Raw genomic sequence first — 12,957 nt, 5'->3', positions numbered from 1 at the left:
TAAGCTCATATGTGACAGACTGAGTTGATTTGTAAACGTTCACTTAAAGCTCAGTAAAAATTATTTAAAAAAAAAAAAAAGGTATTCAATTTACGTCAGAACCGAAGTACAACAGAGCTGTGGGAACGGAACTTCGTCCTAAGTCAGGGACTACCTGTACGACAAGGCTACCATTCATCCTAAACTAGAGTTTCCACCTTGGACTGGACAGGAAACTCCTTAAGGCTCTCCTATAAAGTCAGGTACTTTTCACAGTTTTGGAGACACTGAGAGAGGGGAGAGGGGGATGAGAGAGAGGAGAGACTGAGAGGCAAGCCTGCTCTGTACGCCCACCTCTGGAGGCACACTGGTCTTGTGCTAAGAGAGAATGGTGGCAACTCCTCTTGACTAGGAGAGAGGCCCATTTTGAACACAGACACTAAAGTAGCATTTCCCAAGTAGCAGCTGAAGGCCTTCAAGGCTGGGGGTTGCAGAACCTGGACCAGATTACCCAAGGCTCAGCTCAGGAAGACACTTCTAGTAACAAACTCTGGGCAACTTCAAGCACCCAGTGACCCAAGGACTGAAAAGAAAACATCCTCCCTCCCCCTCTATGAAGCACCGAGTGTAGACAGAAGAGACCCTTAGAGAGGCAGGAAGCAATGAAGACAAGGGAAAACTTCGTCTTCAGTAACTCTCGGATGCTAACTGCAAACTCTGAGTTTTAGTCCTGAACTCATAAGCATTTGTCACTGATGATCATACCCCGTCCTGGCTCCAGGACACCACTCTTCTGATTTTCCTCTCACTTATCAGGCCACCCCTTCTCATTCTCCTTCAAAAGCTGGTGTCCCCTAAGCTCTGGCTGGGAGCCTGTGCTCCAGGAAGACACACTCGTTTATGGCTTCAGGCCAACGTTACACACCTCTCACCTCCCAATCCAAACGCCCACCTACTGGGGCTCTCCACTTAGATGCCCCACGGACACCTCACACCAGCAAGGCCCAAACTCCTCATACAGAAAGACAGAGCACTCGACCTAACCACCCCTGCCTGCCAGTCTTGACTCTCTCACGCTTCTACAACCACACAGGTACTAAGGCCTGTCGTTCCCACCTCTTAAACGTCTCTCAAAAGCAGCTCTCTTGCTCCATCCCCACTGGCATGGCCTTCTTCAACCAAAAAGACCTCCAGATGTATCCTGCGCCCATTGCCTCTCTTCTCCATGATGCTTCTGCACTCCTTTCTACCTCAAGCAGTGCCTGGCACCAAGAAGGTGCTTAACAGCAACATCTAACATTGTTGCCTACTTTTTTGTGAAAGAGGCTAGGTGCTTCTAAAAGTTTCACACAGGTTACACGATTCCTGCAACATCTGTATTTTACAGAGGAGGAAATTAGGCATAAGGTGGTTAGCTAACTTGTCCAAGGTCGCGCAGTTAAAAGAACCTGGATTTAAACCCAGTCGGCTTCCAAAGCCCACACATTAATCATTAAGCTCTACTGCTTCCCAATAAATGTTAATGGGTTTGAACAGTCAACCCCATCAAATGAGATAAAGACTGAACAGTGTCCATACAATTTTGCAATTGAGAAATCAATATGATGTAACGGAACCCCTTTTGCTAAGGTGTTGGAAGCAGAAGCCAGATAAGAATGGGCTAAGGAGTGAGAGGACCATTCTTAATCACTGCCACGTAGCAAGTGCCACGGGCCAGGCATCACACCAAGTGCTTTAACACACATCATGTCTTTTAATCCTCACAACACTGCTAGGGAGGTGTCGCTCTTCTCATTTTACAGAAGAGGAAACTGAGTCAAAAAAGGTTAAGTAACTTGGGTGGGGTTGGCATCCAATGTTACAAAACAATGTGTATATTAACTATTTAAGGAGAAACTAATTTGCTCTGTAAACTTTCACCTAAAGCACCATTAAATAAAAAAAGAAAAAAAGGTTCCACTTTGGCGAGTGGCGTCTGGGGTCTTAAATGCTAGCAAGCAGCCATCTAAAATGCATCAATTGGTCTCAACTCACCTGGAGCAAAGGGGAATGAAGAACGCCAAAGGCACAAGGTAATTATGAGCCCAAGAGGCAGAAAGGGCCACATAAATTAGAGACTACATCTGCCTGAGACCAAAAAACTAGATGGTGCCTATCTACAACCAATGACTGCCCTGACAGGGCACGCAAGAGACAATCCCTGAAGGAGCAGGAGAGCAGAGGGATGCAGACCTCAAATTCTCATAAAAAGACCAGACTTAATGGTCTGACTGCGACTAGAGGAATCCCGGCGGCAATGCTCCCCAGACCTTCTGTTGGCACAGGACAGGAAACATCCCCGAAGACAACTCATCAGACATGAAAGGGACTGGTCAGCGGGGGGGAGAGAGATGCTGATGAAGAGTGAGCTAATTAAATCAGGTGGACACTGGAGAGTGTGTTGGCAACTCTGGACTGGAGGGGGGATGGGAAGATAGAGAGAGAGGGAAGACGGCAAAATTGGCTCGAAACGAGAGACTGAAAGGGCTGACTCAATAGGGGGAGAGCAAGTGGGAGAAGGGAGTAAGATGTATGTAAACTTACATGTGACCTACTGATTGGAATTGTAAATGTTCACTTGAAGCTTAATAAAAGATAATTAAAAAAAAAAAAAAAGACCAGACTTAATGGTCTGACCGAAACTAGAAGAACCCCAGAAGTCATGGTCCCCAGATTTTCTGTTAGCCCAGGACAGGAACCATTCCCAAAGCCAACTCTTCAGACAGGGATTGGACTGGACTATAAGATAGAAAAATCCAAGAGTGACCTTCTTGGATCAAGTAGACACATAAGACTAATGTGGGCAGCTCCTGTCTGGAAGCGAGATGAGAAAGCAGAGTGGGACAGAAGCTGGCTGAATGGACACAGGGAATACAGGGTGGAGAGAAGCAGTGTGCTGTCTCATTGGGGGAGAGCAACTAGGAGTATATAAATTTTTGTATGAGAGCCTGACTTGATTTGTAAACTTTCACTTAAAGCACAACGAAAATTAAAAAAAAAAAAAAAAGGTTAAGTAATTTGGGACTCAGGCACACCTGGCCAAGGCCACGGCATTTTCAGCTGCCTCATATGCGTGCGACAGCTGGACAATGAATAAAGAAGACCAAAGAAGAACTGATGCATTTGAATAAGGTGCTGGCAAAAAATACTGAATATACCACGGACTGCTGGAAGAACAAACAAATCTGTCTGGGAAGAAGCACAGCCAGAATGCTTCTTAGACACAAGGACAGTGAGGCTTCGTCTGATGTACTATGGACATGTTATCAGGAGGGACCAGTCCCTGGAGAAGGACATCGTGCTTGGTAAAGTAGAGGGTCATCAAAAAAGAGGAAGACCTTCAACGAGATGGCCTGACACAGTGGCTGCAACAATGGACCCAAACATAGCAACGACTGTGAAGACGGCACAGGACCAGGCCGTGTTTTGTTTTGTTGCACACAGGGTTGCTATGAGTCGGAGCTCACTCAACGGCACCTACAACAACAGCAATTTGTACAAGGTTACCTCGCAAACAGGTTGCAGACAGTGACTCTGACTTAATTCCTCTGACTTCAAATGCCATGCCAGGGTTGACTAGTGAGTTCCAAGTCAAATGCCAAATTAAAAACACAAAAACATGTCACATGCCATGGGTACATAAAGTATATTTTAGTCACTGACTTCAACAAAAAGCACAATTAAGACTGATTTTTCTTTCACAGTTTAAAATGTGTCACTTATGTTCCATCTCTCTAGAAGGCAAACCTGCCCCAACCCCCTTTCATCAGTGAGCAGGAGAAGAAGGATGGAATCTTCTTTTCCCAGTGGTTTATTTCTTAATCTGACAGAACTCATAGCGCAGAAGGGACTTGCACAGTAACGCAACGAGTTTTAAATGATCAAAAGAGAGATTACAACAAAAAGCATGAAGTTCTAGTCGCTAAATCTGCAGTTTGGACATCAGGACTCCCATAAAGACACAAAGACAAAGAACATCGTGGCCTCATGTAGTCACAGATCTGTAACCAGGCTTATTTTCAAGATCCAGACCAGACTTCTACACACTTCTAATTCACCAATACAATGCTCCACTTTCAAACTCAGGACGTAAAACCACGGTAACTTCCAACACACCCCCTTCCCTTTTTTAAAAAAACAAATTTACCACAGTACTGGGACTGAAAATAATTCCTCCCTTCCTTCTTTGATTTTTTAAAACTGCTGGCCATTTTAGGCACTAAGTTCAAAGTACCCCTGTATTAAAATTTAGTAATTTGGGGTTTAATTAATAGATATTTAAGAAAACAAGTCATGAGCGATGCTGCGATTATATGAATGCTGAAAGCTCGTCATGAAATCATACTGCAGCATTTAAACTCAATGTGAGGACTGGGAGATGTTTTGGAAAGAGCACCTTTAACCACACAGCACGAAGTCCAACTGGCAAACGAAAGCACTTCACACACTACCGTCGCCAGGCTGGTGTACAGTCCCAAGGGTGACACTTAGGTATGTGATTACAAAACGCTACAGACCTCTTGTCAAGTTTATCCAATTTGTACCTCGGAAAGACAACTTAAGGTTTTCCATATTCATCAAAATAATCTCTTAAAGGAAATTCAGTTTGCTAAAATCTCTATCTTTCCTCCATTTTCTTTTTTTCGTTTTAATTGGGAAGTCAGAGTAAAAGATAAATTTTTAAAGCCCTTTTACATGGCGCTGTAACGCTGTGGCACGTCAATCCCGACAGAAACATCCCACAGACCTGCCGTCCCGGTGCTGTCACGCTAGATCCCCTGTGACAATGACTCTTTTTCAGATGCTTGTCTGTGAAGAGGAGGAGATGGAGCAGTGGGTAGGGAGGGAAGAAGAGGCAAAAAGAAGCCTTTAAAAGTTAAGATGGTGTGTTCTTGAGCATGCTTAGAGAAAGGCTAGGGTTCAAGCCAGTGAGGTCCTGAGATTAGCCACAAAGTTCAAGGGCAAGTATGTGGCATCCCTGTTTGAAGAGTTTCAATACTGGGTAAGAGAAATCAACAGGGACTCTGGGAAGCGGGCTTTACCAGGGGCCATGGAGGCAATTCCAACTCATAGCGACCCCTGTGTTGCACAGCAGAACTGCGTTCCGTAGGGTTTTCATGGCTATGACCTTTTGAAAGCAGATTACCAGGGCTTTCTTTCCAGGTGCCTCTAGGTGGGTTCGAACCCCTAGTTAGTGGTCCAGCACTGAACTGTTCACGTGCCCAGGGACTCCTAGCTGTTACTGAGAATACCCAGGAGATGGCTGCTGGGCTTGCCATTTATCACTTGGCTGTAGTCAGAGCTGCAGAAGCCGTATGAGAGCTGTGCTCCTGGGAATGAAACACGGGCACTGAAACAACGTGCAGACACCAAACTTAATTTCCAGATTGTTAATACCAGACAGGAAGGACAATCAGCATCTTTTTCATAGTCCTTAAAATAAGTCTAGCGCTGCTTTATGACACTGGCAGCTCAACAGAACAAGACAAACTCATGAAATTAAAATGATCCATAGAACCCAGACACCTACCAGGAGCCCTACTGGATGGCGTATGCTTCTGTCTCTCTTAGAAAAGCATTTAAAGGGAACACACGCACCAGCAGGTACAGGCTTGGTGGTGGATATTTCTACATACATGACTGTAGCTGCAGCTCATAGAGTCATATAGACAACAGAGCACACAAAAGGCACCGTCAGGGAAACCTCTTAGACATAACCAAACACCTTGTAGGATCAGCGGCAAAGGACCACAGACTCTGGGGACATCTTCGTCAGTCAGTGCAATACAGTACATAAAGACAATGTTCTGCGTCCTACTTCAGTGAGTAATTTCTGGGGTCTTAAAAGGTTGCGAGCAGCCATCTAAGATATAACCATTGGTTGCTTCCCGTCTAGAGCAAAGGAGAGTGAAAAAAACTATAGACTCAAGGCAACAATTAGTCCAAAGGACTAATGGCCCACATGAACCACGGCCTACACTAGCCTGAGACCAGAAGAACTAAATGGCGCCAAGCTATCACTACCAAATGCTCTGACTGGGATCACAACAGAGGGCCCTGGACAGAGCAGGAGGACAATGTAGAACAAAAACCAAATTCAGAAAAAAGAACAGACTTACTGGTCTGACGGAGGCTGGAGGAAGCCCTGAAACTACGGCCCTAAGTCACCCCTCTGACCTGGAAATGAAGCCACTCCCGGAGACCACCTTTCAGCCAAACAACAGACAAGCCCATAAAATAAATAATGACACCCAAGAGGAACCTGCTCCTTATACGAGCTCCAAAGGGCAATGTTTGCCAAAAAGCAAAGATCAGAAGGCAGGAAGGGGTAGAAAATCAGGATGAAAGGACACAAGGAACTCGAGGCAGAAATGGAGGGAGTGTTGCCGCACTGTAGGGAATGAAACCAGGGTCACGAAATGCTTTACATACAACTAGCGAATGAGAATCTAATCTGCTCTGTCAGCTTTCCACCTAACGCACAATAAAAACAAGAAAAATACACCCCCCCAGCCTCTCCATTTCTGGCGTTACATCATTTAACTTAACAACTGCAAGTTTGCAGCCAATATTTGTGTGGAAAGCTGGAACGCCTCCTGATCCTTCCAGTTTAAACCTATTTTTAGATTTCAAAGAAAAATGATACATTTGCATCCTCTGAATAAATCCGGTTATTGTCTCAAAGGCTGACCATGTAAAGAATTCAAATTAATTCATCAGTATACAACAGAGTTAATAAACACTTTGAGGAAGAAAGAAAAGCATTTAACTGGCTGCCTCTGCCAACACTTCGGAGAACCTACTAGCCCAGCCATCTACTCTGGTTGCTTTTTCACCAAGTAAATAGCCCAAACCAAGCCAGCTGCCATGGAGTCGACTCCAACTCAGCGCACGTGCGCCAGAGCAGAACTACGCTCCACAGGATTTTCAAGATTATGACTTTTCGGAAGCAGATCCCCAGCCTCTTTCCCAGGGACTGCCGGGTGGCTTTGAACCACCCATGTTTCAGTTAGTAGTCAAGCGCTTCACCGACAGATTCCTCCGGCAACTGTCGTTGTTGTTGGGTGCCATGGAGTCGGTTCCAACTCACAGCGACCCTGCAGGACAGAGCAGAACTGCCCCACAGGGTTTCCAAACAGCAGCTGGTAGATTCAAACTGCTGACCTTTTGGTTAGCAGCGGAGCTCTTAACCACCACGCCACCAGGGCTTCCCTGCAGCAACCAGTCCTACTTTTTCGTTTCCCAGACAGTTCTGAATGGCCCAAATTCTCCTCAGGCTTTGAGGCCCATCTCAAAAGTCGCTTCCTTTATGAAGGCTTTTCCGATCCTAACCACCACAAAATCCCTAACAGCTGGTATCTCCCGATGACAACCAAGCCCCGCCACCTTTTACAGCCTATGCGGCTAAGTAACTTCCCTGTGGGCACAAACGTTATTTGCACTAAGCTCCATCTCTTGGCCCTGCAGCAGCTGCAGCTAATACCCAAGCAGAGAAGGTGCACTCAGCCGCCATCTGGTGACCTCAGGACCCAGGCCTGGGTGCCAGCCCGATTCCAGCCCACCTCAGCCCACAGAAACACCTCCAGCACCTTTACCTGGCAGTCCGCACACCGCCGCCTTAACTCCTGGAGCCGAAACTCACTTGGAGTCGGGAAGCCTATCTCAGGTGCCCAACAGGTTCACCTCTCTCCTCTCGGAATCCTTGGAGGAAATGAGGAAAAGGAAGGAACTCTTAACGTTCACGCACTGAGGGAACATTCATCTACAGCCGGGGATCCAGGTGCTTGGACCCCCTAACTGACCAAAAGAGTGCAGGGAGGGCAAACCGAGGTATCTCATCTTCAGCATCACTCCTGCCTTGGAGGCAGGAAAGCAGGGGCTCAGGGCAGCCACAACCTCCCCTGCCAAAGCCGGCTACCCAGAAGCCAGCTCCCCATGTATCACGCGGGGAGGGCCAGAACCTGCCCGTTCAGAACGACAGGCTTCGATTCTTCAACAAAGGCCTCCTCACCAGCTGTCCGAGGGTACGGTGTTCAGACAACTCAAAGAGCACGACGGGCCTGGTTTTCACCCCCGGTGGTGCTAACGACCCGGAACGACATGCTTCCAGATGACCTCGAAGCCAACTCTTCGTCTATTCTGTGCAAATCTGAGTGCTGGTACCAGCCACGCCACCTCCTGACACTTGCCAAGCCTGACACATAGAATAACAACACAACCCGTTTTCCGTTTCTGCACTTCCGGGAGTCACTCCCACCTGCCTTCGGAGACGCGTCTAACCTGCACACGGAGATAACGCATACAGACCCCAAGGCAGAAAGGGCCCACGACCAAAACGCCCCCCGTGCCAAAGCCAAATCACCGAGGCCTCGGCGCCGGACGCGGGGAGCCCCGCCAGCTCGCGGGCGTGCAGCCACCCTGGCTCCCGGGGTGCGGGGGGCACAGCCCTGGGGCGACCACCAGGCCGAGGCCCCCAGCGCAGGCCGGACCTCGGCCGACGCGGGGCGCTCCCGGCGGCTCCCGGGTGGGGGCTGCAGCCCCAGGAGGCGACGAGGACCCCGGCCCGAGGGCTGCTCCGCCAGTGCCGCCCCTCCCGCCCCCGGCCCACCCGGCCCACCGACCCGGCTCACCCCGCCCGGCGGGCAGCAGCGCTGGCTCACTCGGGGCGGCGCGAGGAGGGCCCGGGGCCGCTCGGCATCATCCTCCCCACGCGCCGGGGGCGACGTCCGGCTCCGCGGGGCCGCGGCGACAACCAGAGCCCAGCCCGGCTCCCGCCGCCGCAACCCGGGCTCCGCTCGGGCTCCGGCTGCCGCGGTTTCCGGGTGGAGAACGCCACCGCCAACGCTGCCGTGACCTCCGACCCCTGGCGGCCGACGGCGGCGCGGCCGGGACAAGATGCCTCGGTCGCAGGCGGCTGAGGCCACGCCCGCTGGCGGCGTGACGGCGTGTGTAGGGTGTGCGATGTACGTTTGTGCGTCTGTGTGTGCGTGTGGTGTTGTGAGAGCGGGACCGTGGGGAGTGTGTGGTATGTGGACCTGTGCTTCTGTGCGCGGGTGTGGTGCGTGGTGCGTGTGATGGATGTGTGAGTACCGGGTGTGCATACGTATGTTGGTGTGTGATGTGTGTGTGTCTGAGTGTGTCTGTGCTCTTTTATCAACACTGGTTAAGCAATTGGGCATTATCCTGTAAACTTGAAGATAGAGAACCCGTCCTGAGAATATGTATTCCGGGAACCCTTCTCCTGGAGAAACCCTTGCACACGTACACAAGTAGAATAAGGCAGCCCCGTTTGTAGTCACTGAAAATTGGAAAAAAACAAATGCCCTTAAATTGTCAACTGTAAAAATAGATCTTGTTATATTCATAGATTATCGAATACAAAACAGCAGTGAAAATGAGTGGATACAGTTCACTCGGTAATGGAAATGTTTCAATATACTGTTGAGAGAGGGAAAATCGCAGAATGATACATTGTGGCATAATTCCAATACATAAAATTCCCAAACATGTAATTCTAATCAGCATATTATTTGGAGATACATACATAATTGGTAGAACTGTAAGAAAAAGAAGCACAGACTTCCTGTTAGCGGGTTGGGATGGGGAGGAACACACAGGGGACTTCAAAAATATGGGAAATATAGACAAGTGGAACAGAATTGAGAACCCAGATATAAATCCATCCACATACGAGCAGCTGATATTTGACAAAGGCTCAGAGTCAGTTAATTGGGGAAAAGATAGTCTTTTTAACAAATGGTGCTGGCATAACTGGATATCCGTTTTCAAAAAAATGAAACAGGACCCATACTTCACACCAAGCACAAAAACTAACTCCAACTGGATCAAAGACCTAAACATATAGACTAAAACAATAAAGATCATGGAAGAAAAAATAGGGACAACCTTAGGAGCCCAAATACAAGGCATAAACAGAATACAAAACATTACCAAAAATGACGAAGAGAAACCCGATAACTGGGAGCTCCTAAAAATCAAACACCTATGCTCATCTAAAGACTTCACCAAAAGAGTAAAAAGACCACCTACAGACTGGGAAAGAATTTTCAGCTATGACATCTCCGACCAGCGCCTAATCTCTAAAATCTATATGATTCTGTCAAAACTCAACCACAAAAAGACAAACAACCCAATCAAAAACTGGGCAAAGGATATGAACACACACTTCACTAAAGAAGATATTCAGGCAGCTAACAGATACATGAGAAAATGCTCTCGATCATTAGCCATTAGAGAAATGAAAATTAAAACCACGATGAGATTCCATCTCACTCCAACAAGGCTGGCATTAATCCAAAAAACACAAAATAATAAATGTTGGAGAGGCTGCGGAGAGATTGGAATTCTTATACACTGCTGGTAGGAATGTAAAATGGTACAACCACTTTGGAGATCTATCTGGCGATATCTTAAACAGTTAGAAATAGAACTACCATACAACCCAGAAATCCCACTCCTCGGAATATACCCTAGAGAAATAAGAGCCTTCACACAAACAGATATATGCACTCCCATGTTTATTGCAGCTCTGTTTACAATAGCAAAAAGCTGGAAGCAACCAAGGTGTCCATCAACGGAGGAACGGTTAAATAAATTGTGGTATATTCACAAATGGAATACTACGCATCGATAAAGAACAGTGACGAATCTGTGAAACATTTCATAACATGGAGGAACCTGGAAGGCATTATGCTGAGCAAAATTAGTCAGAGGCAAAAGGACAAATATTGTATAAGACCACTATTATAAGATCTTGAGAAATAGTATAAACTGAGAAGAACACATACTTCTGTGGGTACGAGGGGGGGAGGGAGGGAGGGAGAGGGTTTTTTACTGATTAATTAGTAGATAAGAACTGCTTTAGGTGAAGAGAAGGACAATACTCAATACATGGAAGGTCAGCTCAATTGGACTGAACCAAAAGCAAAGAAGTTTCCGGGATAAAATGAATGCTTCAAAGGTCAGTGGAGCAAGGGCGGGGGTTTGGGGACCATGGTTTAAGGGGACTTCTAAGTCAATTGGCAAAATAATTCTGTTATGAAAACATTCTGCATCCCACTTTGAAATGTGGCATCTGGAGTCTTAAATGCTAACAAGCGGCCATCTAAGATGCATCAGTTGGTCTCAACCCACCTGGAGCAAAGGAGAATGAAGAACACCAAGGTCACACGACAACTAAGAGCCCAAGAGACAGAAAGGGCCACATGAACCAGAGACCTACAGCATCCTGAGACCAGAAGAACTAGTTGGTGCCCAGCCACAATCGACGACTGCCCTGACAGGGAGCGCAACAGAGAACCCCTGAGGGAGCAGGAGATCAGTGGGATGCAGACCCCAAATTCTCACAAAAAGACCAAACTTAATGGTCTGACTGAGACGAGAGGAATCCCGGCAGTCATGGTCCCCAAACCTTCTGTTGGCCCAGGACAGGAACCATCCCCGAAGACAAGTCATCAGACATGAAAGGGACTGGACAGTGGGTAGGAGAGAGATGCTGATGAAGAGTGAGCTACTTGTATCAGGTGGACACCTGAGACTGTGTTGACATCTCTTGTCTGGAGGGGAGATGGGAGGGTAGAGAGGGTTAGAAACTGGCAAAATTGTCACGAAAGGAGAGACTGAAAGGGCTGACTCATTAGGGGGAGAGCAAGTGGGAGTACGGAGTAAGGTGTATATAAACTCATATGTGACAGTCTGACTTGATTTGTAAACGTTCACTTGAAGCTCAATAAAAGTTAATAAAAAAATATGGGAAATATTATTTTTCTCAAAAAAGGTGGTGGGAACATAGTCATTTATTGAGTTTTCATTGTTTATACTTTATATGTGACTTACAAATATTATTTGTATCTACTGGACTGGGCGGTGTTTCGTTCTGTTGTGCATAGGGTCGCTATGAGTCGGAACCCATTTGACGGCACCTAACAACAGTAACCACTGAGTATTTAACGAACATGAAAAATAAGGTCCGAATCACCATGTCACTAGAAAGTGGATGGGCTTACAGAAGCTGCCCTGTCAAGTAAAGGCAGTCAAAATTGCTAAGCATCTTAAGATAAGTAAAATCTAAGAGATGCTGATGTGTGTCACTCATGAGTCATGTAGGAAAATCACTGTAGGCCCCAAACATATACCTTTTTGATATGGATATCTATTGGAAGGTTTTCAGCAGACTCTTCAAAAGAAGCTGCCAGACTTCCAGTATAAACCCAGCGCCAGTGAGTTGATTCCAACTCATAGCTACTGTGTGTGTGCAGAACTGTGCTCCACAGCATTTTCAACGGCTGATTTTTTAGAAGGAGATCACCCCAGGACTTTCTTCTGAAGCATCTCTGGGTGGACTTGAACCTCCCACCTTTTGATTAGTAGCCGAGTGCTTAGCTGTTTGCTCCACCTGGGCTCTCCAAGACCCCAGAATTAAGAGCGGAGGCTTTGCTAAGCATGCCAATGCAATCTGTGAACAACTTCCAGTGGCCAAGGGTAATTTAGATGCATATTTACAGTTTCGTGAATATGGATTAAACTTCAACTTGGACTGTGAAAATGAAGAGCAATTGGTAGGTCATTGTTGAAGAAATACACACCTTCATAAGTTAATAAAAATAAATATTATCAATTCTGTGCATCAAAATCCAGATGGGGAAAAAAAAACATTTTTTTAAGCTCCACTATTTCCATGCACATTTAATGTAATTTTTTTTTGAATAGCTGTTATTGAATCAAGGAACGTCTTGTTGTCCTTATTGTTGCTAATTGCCGATGAGCCAGTTCTGACTCATGGCAACCCCACGTGTTAGAGTAGAACTGTTCCATAGGATTTTCTTGGTTGTGACAGAAGGTGCCCTGGTGACGTAGTGGTTAAGAGCTCGACCAGTAACCAAAAGGTGGGTGGCTCAAACCCACCAGCCACTCCGGAGG

General features: G+C 46.8%; 1 protein-coding gene across 2 annotated transcripts in view; it reads right to left on the bottom strand.

Moving 5' to 3' along the window:
• TMEM248 (transmembrane protein 248) overlaps positions 1–8,771 on the bottom strand; it is a 41,521-nt gene extending 32,750 nt beyond the window's left edge. Inside the window, exon 1 of one of the 2 annotated variants that reach the window (XM_064296078.1) lies at positions 8,649–8,771. The gene's annotated coding sequence lies outside the window, so the exon portion shown is untranslated. Of the gene's footprint in view, positions 1–7,613; positions 8,376–8,648 lie in introns of those variants that run through there. The other variant, XM_023555994.2, reaches the window with a different exon arrangement.
• Positions 8,772–12,957: the final 4,186 nt, after the last annotated feature.

The sequence above is a fragment of the Loxodonta africana genome, chromosome 12 (assembly GCF_030014295.1).
Source record: "Loxodonta africana isolate mLoxAfr1 chromosome 12, mLoxAfr1.hap2, whole genome shotgun sequence".
Taxonomy (NCBI): Eukaryota; Metazoa; Chordata; class Mammalia; order Proboscidea; family Elephantidae; genus Loxodonta; species Loxodonta africana.
This window is presented reverse-complemented; position numbering and strand designations above follow the sequence as displayed.